Raw genomic sequence first — 8550 nt, forward strand, 5'->3', positions numbered from 1 at the left:
AGATACTCAGATGGATTGACAGAGTGCACATAGACGAAATGTTCACACGGAATAGTAACAGAACGAGGGGACATGAATGGAAGCTTGAAACTCAGATGAGTCACAGAGATGTTAGGAAGTTTTCTTTTAGCGTGAGAGTAGTGGGAAAATGGAATGCACTTCAGGAACAGGTTGTGGAAGCAAATACTATTCATAATTTTAAAACCAGGTATGATAGGGAAATGGGACAGGAGTCATTGCTGTAAACAACCGATGATCGAAAGGCGGGATCCAAGAGTCAATGCTCGATCCTGCAGACACAACTAGGTGAGTACACACACACACACACACACACACACATGCACACACACACACACACACACACACACACACACACACACACACACACACACACACACACACATACACACACACACACACACACACACACACACACACACACACGCTTGTAAACAAGCACTAACATGGGTTCTGGACAGGGAAATCGTGCCTAACAAACCTTTTAGAATTCTATGACAAAGTAACAAGGATAAAGCAGGACAGAGAAGGCTGGGCAGACTGCATATTTCTTGACTGCCAACAGGCTTTTGATACAGTACCACACATGAGACTGCTTTACAAACTTGAGAGGCAGGCAGGAGTAAGCGGAAAGGCCCTAGCATGGATGAGGAACTGCCTAACAGGAAGGAGCCAGAGGGTAATGGTAAGTTGCGAGAAGTCGGACTGGCGAACAGTAACGAGTGGAGTACCTCAAGGATCGGTGCTGGGCCCAATACTCTTTTCTAATTTACGTAAATGATATGTTTACAGGAGTGGAATCATACATGTCAATGTTTGCGGATGATGCAAAATTAATGAGAAGAGTTGTGACAGATGAGGATTGTAGGATCCTCCAAGAGGACTTAAACAGGTTGCAAAATGGTCAGGGAAATAACTACTGGAGTTCAACACCAGCAAATGTAAAGTTATGGAAATGAGATACAATACAATACAATACAATTTTATTTAGGTAAGGTACATACATACAATAAATATTTACAAGGATTGTTTGACTTATAGGTAGAGCTAGTACATACAATGCCTAAAGCCACTATTACGCAAAGCGTTTCGGGCATGTGATAGACATGCGTTTCGGGCATGTGATAGATCAGGTGATAGACGACCAAAAGGACAGTACACAATGAAGGGGAACTGCCTACCTGTAACGATTCGAGAAAGAGACCTGGGAGTGGATGTGACACCTAATCTAACTCCTGAAGCACATATAAATAGGATAACGACAGCAGCGTACTCTACACTGGCGAAATTAGAACTTCATTCAGAAACCTAAGTGAGGAGGTTTTAGGGCGCTTTACACTGCCTATGTGAGACAGTCTTAGGAGTATGCCGCGCCATCATGGAGCCCCCCACCTGAAGAAACACATAAGGAAACTAGAGAAGGTTCAGAGGTTTGCGACGAGGCCTTGTCCCAGAGTTACGAGGGATGGGATATGAAGAACGTCTGAGGGAACTGAACCTTTACGACACTAGAGAAAAGAAGGGAGAGAGGAGATATGATAGGAAACATATAAAATACTCAGGCAAATTGACAAAGTGGAAATAGATGAAATGTTCACACGTAATAATAACAGAACGAAGGGCACATGGGTGGAAACTGGAAACTCAGATGAGTCACAGAGATGTAGGAAGTTTCTTTTAGCGTGAGAGTAGTGGAAAAATGGAATGCACTTGGGGAACAGGTTGTGGAAGCAAAGTCTAATCATAATTTTAAATTTAAGTATGATAGGGAAATGGGACAGGAGTCATTGCCTGTAAACAACTGATGGCTGGAAAGGCGGGATCCAAGAGCCAATGCTCGATCCTGCAAGCACAAATAGGTGAGTACACACACACACACACACACACACACACACACACACACACACACACACACAGTTGACAGTTGAGGTCAGACAGCCGCGGAGGTCAGAAGGGTCTGGGAAGCTCTTGCATAGCTAGTGAATTGGGGGAATAATCAGTGTATATGCGTCTATATGAGTGATTGAATAACTAGTAAGCCTCACTCAAACCACAAGAATGTAAAGAAAAACAGTAGAAACAGCACCACTGAAAATAAGTGTTGAGTACATCGTGGTATTGTGAAATTGTGGAGCCGAAATTGTGGAGCCGGAGTGACCTCACCACTAGTGACCTCACCAGCTGTGACGCGAGACGCAGCGACCCTACATCTTGGCCAGCTGCGTGGAGTACTTTCTCGCCTGTGTGTGCTGCAGATTGTGCAAGGATTGTGCAAGGCGCTCCAAAAAGGAGCGCCTTTTTGGCTAGGTTGTTACTGCAATGACAAGATCAGGAAGGGGTTCAAGGTCAATCACCAGCAGGGATGAGGAGGAGGACAGATTTATAGACAAATTAATAGGGAAATTAGGAGAGAGAAGGAGCGATTGGATGGAGGATCTAATCCAAGGGATTAAGAGCGAGTTGTTTCAGCCAAATACAGGATGCGGTAGAGAGGCAGAAACAAGAACTTATGCCTCTATATTCAGGAAGAGATTAGGAAGGAAGAGAGAACTGGGAGAGGGAATGTGCTCGGATCACAAACGAATTAGGAAGGATTAACAGCATGGCTAAGGACAGAGGATTAGTGGGGGATGGGTTAGTGACTGCGGTTAGGATGGATGGATCCCCAGGGGACAGGCTACCAGCATGACAATGAATTACTGAGGAGACGGTCTATTATAATACATGGATTATTCGAATCTGGAGCACCAACAAGACAAGAGAGAATAGAGACGGAAAAATATGAATTGCATGAGATATTGAGGTGTATTGGAGCAGGAATGGCAGAACACGAGGTGGATATCAGCCGCCGGGTTGGTCCTTACAATTGTACCAAGAATAGACCTGTTCTGGTGCAATTCTCCAATGAGGAGGCTGTAGAGTACATAATGAGAAACAAGCATTTACTCAGAGGAAGTGAAACCCATTACAATGTGTTTATAGAGAGGTTTATGACGAAAGATGAGCAAATAGCCAACAAGAATAGGTGGCATGCACGACACCAAACTAGCCTCTCAGGTAGTCTCACCTCCCAGGTCACATCCCAGGTCACCTCCAAGGCCACCTCCCAGGTCACCTCCCAGGTCGCATCCTCCCCAACTCAGCCCTCCTATACCTCCCCCCTGCCTCAGCCCCCCCAAACCCCCCTGCTTCATCCCCCAAAACCCCCCTGTCCCTTCCACATTTGCACCTCCCCAACGATTCCCCTGCTCCTGCTACATCACACCTGTCAACGACCCCAGTGGGTCAAGCCATGCCCTCCCCAAACCCACCTTCCCATCCCCTCCCCTACTAACCCTTCCTACTCCCCCTGCCCCTTCTACCTCATTGCCTTCAATTCCCATCTACTCCATCCCAGCTTCCACTGCATCCCTCTTACACTCACCTCCAAACCCCACCCAACCCTCACCCCTCCTATGCACCTCCAGCCCACATTTTAACCCCCTCACCTTGTGACCCCCCTAACACCTTCCCCCATCTCCCTCTTCCCCTCTTCTACCCCAAAACCCCCACCTACCCCCAATTCCCCCCTAACTAATACACACTCTCTTCCACTCCCAGCACCCATGCTCCATTTTCCTCTCAGCCCTCTGCCCTCAATATCCCTCTCCCCCCAACCTCTCAACCTCTATCTGACTCTCAGTCTCACTCTATTTGTCAACCCCCCTATGCTTTTCAGACCCCTAACTTTCAGACCCATTATGCACTTCCTACCCTTTAGATGCCCAGACCCCGTTCGCCCTACCAGGCACTCCCAGGCACCCCCTATCACCCCCCCCCCATTCACCCACACAGCCCCCACTCGCCCCCCAGACACCCCCCAGTTCCCCCCAGACCCCCGGTGAAAGGGGGAACTCTGACACCCGAGTTTCCAATAAGAGTCTCAAGGTTTGGTACACCAATGCTGATGGGGTAGCCAATAAAGCAGAAGAGATAAAAGAAAGAGTTAGTGAGGGAGACCCAGACATAGTAGGCAATAGTGGAAACTAAAATAAATGGTATGATCTCGGATGCAATCTTTCCAGAGGGTGCCAGGTGATAAGAAAAGAAAGGACACAGAGACAGGGAGGAGGAGTGGCACTCCTAATAAAGCGCGAAATGGAAGTTTGATGAGCTGGAAAATCCGGGTACCAATGAAAGCACGAGCCTCATACATGGAACTCTGACAGTGGATAGGAAGAAGATTGTAATCTTGATACTCTACAATCCCCCACCAAACAGTAGAAGGCCCAGGCAGGAGTACGAGAACAGCAACAAGACATGTATAGATGAACTGCAGAGGGCAGCAACTATAGCGCATAGAATGAGAGCGAAGCTGCTGGTCATGGGGGACCTAAATCACAGAGAGATAGATTGGGAAACGATGAATCCCCATGGCAGGGAGGAGACCTGGGGAGCGAAGCTGGTAGACGTTATTGACAGGAATTTCCTAACACAGTATGTGAAGGAAGATTACTAGGGAAAGAGGAGGGGATACGCCCAGCCTATTAAATCTCATTTTCACCCAGAATGTAGAAGACATCGAGCAGTTGGAACATGAAATACCACTAGGAGCCAGTGACCATTGTGTCCTAGTCTTTGACTACATGATGGGAGCTTAAAATTGTGACCAAAGGACAAGAGGGTCCGAGAAAGGAGACTTGATTACAGAAAAGGGGACTACAGAAGGATTAGGGACTACCTGGAAGAAGTGCAGTGGGAGGAAGAACTTAGAGGAAAAACAGTGCAAGGTATGATGAACCAAGTCATATTGAAATGCAAGGAGGCTGAAGAGAGATTTATTCCAACAATAAAAGAAAAAAGCAGGAGGGAATATAATAACCCATGGTTTAATAGACAGTGTCAGGAAGCAAAGGTGAGAAGCAGGAGGGAGTGGAGGAAGTACAGAAGACAAAGGACAGAGGACAACAGGATTAGATGTAACAGAGCTAGGAATGATTATATTAACATAAGACGAGGTCGGAAAGAAATTATGAGAATGATATTGCAGTCAATGCGAAAAAGCCACCTAAATTACTACATAGCCATATATGAAGGAAGATGTCGGTAAATGACCAAGTGACAAGAGAGAGGAAAACAGAAGGGGCATATACAGAAAGCGACAAGAAAATCTGCGAAGTACTGAATGCAAAATTCCATGGAGTGTTCACAACCGAGCCTGAGCAGTTCCCATTGTTAGAAGCGATTACCCTAGATGAAAGACTATCAGATATAGAGGTGACAGCAGAGGAGGTAATGAAACAGTTGACAACACTGGATGCAAATAAAGCTGTTGGACCAGACAAAGTATCACCGTGGATACTTAAAGAGGCAGCGCAGGCTCTCAGCGTGCCTCTGGCAATGATCTTTAATGAGTCACTTATGTCAGGAGAATTGCCAGTTGCTGGAAGGAGGCAAATGTACCGATTTTCAAGAAAGGTAATATGGAGGAGGCACTTAAACTACAGACCCGTATCACTGACAAGCATCCCCTGCAAAATACTTGAAAGAATAATTAGGCTAAGACTTGTTGAGCACCTGGAGAGCTTTGGGTTTGTAAACAAGCACCAACATGGGTTCTGGACAGGGAAATCATGCCTAACAAACCTTTTAGAATTCTATGATAAAGTAACAAGGATAAGGCAGGACAGAGAAGGCTGGGCAGACTGCATATTTCTTGACTGCCAAAAGGCCTTTGATACGGTACCGCACATGAGACTGCTATACAAACTTGAGAGGCAGGCAGGAGTAAGCGGAAAGGCCCTAGTATGGTGAAGAACTACCTAACAGGAAGGAGCCAGAGGGTAATGGTAAGGGGCGAGAAGTCGGACTGGCGAACAGTAACAAGTGGAGTACCTCAAGGATCGGTGCTGGGACCAATCCTCTTTCTAATTTACGTAAATGATATGTTTACAGGAGTGGAATCATACATGTCAATGTTTGCGGGCAAAATTAATGAGAAGAGTTGTGACAGATGAGGATTGTAGGATCCTCCAAGAGGATCCAGCAGCACCAGCACAAGCCGCACCAGCACCAGCACAAGCAGCACCAGCAGCACCAGCAGCACCAGCAGCACCAGCATCACCAGCACCAGCACCACCAGCACCAGCACCAGCACAAGCACCACCAGCACCAGCAGCACCAGCATCACCAGCACCAGCACCACCAGCACCAGCACCAGCACAAGCACCACCAGCACCAGCAGTAACACCAGCACCAGCACCAGCACAAGCACCACCAGCACCAGCACCACCAGCACCATCACCAGCACCAGCACAAGCACCACCAGCACCAGCACCAGCACAAGCACCACCAGCACCAGCACCACCAGCACCATCACCAGCAGTAACACCAGCACCAGCACCACCAGCACCATCACCAGCAGCACCATCACCAAGCAGTAACACCAGCACCAGCACAAGCCACCACCAGCACCAGCAGCACCAGCACTAGCAGCACCAGCACCAGCACCACCAGCACCATCACCAGCAGTAACACCAGCACCAGCACCAGCACAAGCACCACCAGCACCAGCACCACCAGCACCATCACCAGTAGTAACACCACCACCAGCACCATCACCAGCAGTAACACCAGCACCAGCACCACCAGCACCATCACCAGCAGCACCATCACCAGCAGTAACACCAGCACCAGCACAAGCACCACCAGCACCAGCACTATCACTAGCAGTAGCACCAGCACTAGCAGCAGCAGCACCAGCAGCACCAGCACCACCAGCACCATCACTAGCAGTAGCACTAGCATCATCACCACCACAAGCAACACCAACACCAGCACCAGCACAAGCACCACCAGCACTATCACCAGCAGTAACACCAGCACCAGCAGCAGCACCAGCAGCACCAGCACCAGCACCACCAGCACCATCACTAGCAGTAACACCAGCACCAGCAGCAGCAGCACCAGCAGCACCAGCAGCACCAGCAGCACCAGCACCAGCAATTGGTCACTGCCGCCTACATTATAACACACATGGGGGGAAGGGGGTTAAGGTAAAGCTTCAAAGTGGCCCAGCAATCCATCAACACACTAACACACTTCAAAGGGGAGTCAGTACTACCAGCATGTTGAGCCTACCAGTAGACTACGTCTACCACCACACTGCTGAAAATGGAGTTTTAATTCGAGAGATGAACCCAATTTTTCAGTGAATCGGAAAGATGAATTTCTTGTAATGATATTTAATCAAATTTAATTCATTATTTCAAATATATTATTAATTCTTGGTATATGTTCACACATCCTGATTCACACATATTCTTTATTCTCATTGTCATCTATTTATTTGACAGTTTCTATTTCCCTTTTGCTTTCCGGATGCTTCCCTATTCCGGTTATCTTTCTACTCTTTTCCTTGAAAGTTAACAACAAACACATTATGCGAAGACGTGCACTGCACTAACACTGCACAATACAACAACTCACACCAATAAACACTCTACAACAACAAACTACACAAATAAACCCACTACAACAACAAACGACACCAATAAACACACTACAACAACAAACACACTGCACCAATAAACTCACTACAACAACAAACTACACCAATAAACACACTACCAGAGCACACTACAGTAATAACCCCACTACAACCACATCACACTAAACTAATAAACACACTTCAACAGCAACAAACTACACCAATAAAACACTACAACAACAACAACACACTATACCAATAAACACACTACAACAACAAACTACACCAATAACACACTTCAACAACAATCTACACCAATAAACACACTACACCAATAAACCCACTACAACAACAAACTAGACCAATAAACCTACTTCAACAACAAACTACAACAATAAACACACTACAACAACAAACTACACCAATAAACACACTACAACAACAAACTACAGCTATAAACACACTACAACAATACACTACATAAATAAACTCACTCTCAACATACTACACCAATAAACTCACTATAACAACAACTACACCAATAAACTCACTAAATAACAAACATACCACCAATAAACCACTACAACAACAAACTACGCCAATAAACTAACTACAACAACACACTACACTAATAAACTCACTACAACAAAACACTTCACAATAAATTACGACACAAATAAGCCCACTCACTAAGAACAAACTACACACAATAAACACACTTCAGCAATAAACTACACCAATAAACACACTACACAGCAACACACTATACCAATAAACACACTACAAAAACAAACAATACCAAAAAACACACTACAACAAAAAACTACACCAATAAACACATTCGCAACAACAAACTACACTATTAAACACACTTCATCAATTACAAACCACACCAAAAAAACACTACAACAAAAACAAACTACACCAATAAACACACTACAACAACAAATAACACCAATAAACACACTACAACAAAAACAAATTACACCACTAAACACACTACAACAACAAATAACACCAATGAACACACAACAACAACACACTACACAAATAAATCAACAACA

The sequence above is a fragment of the Procambarus clarkii genome, chromosome 1, assembly GCF_040958095.1.
Source record: "Procambarus clarkii isolate CNS0578487 chromosome 1, FALCON_Pclarkii_2.0, whole genome shotgun sequence".
Taxonomy (NCBI): Eukaryota; Metazoa; Arthropoda; class Malacostraca; order Decapoda; family Cambaridae; genus Procambarus; species Procambarus clarkii.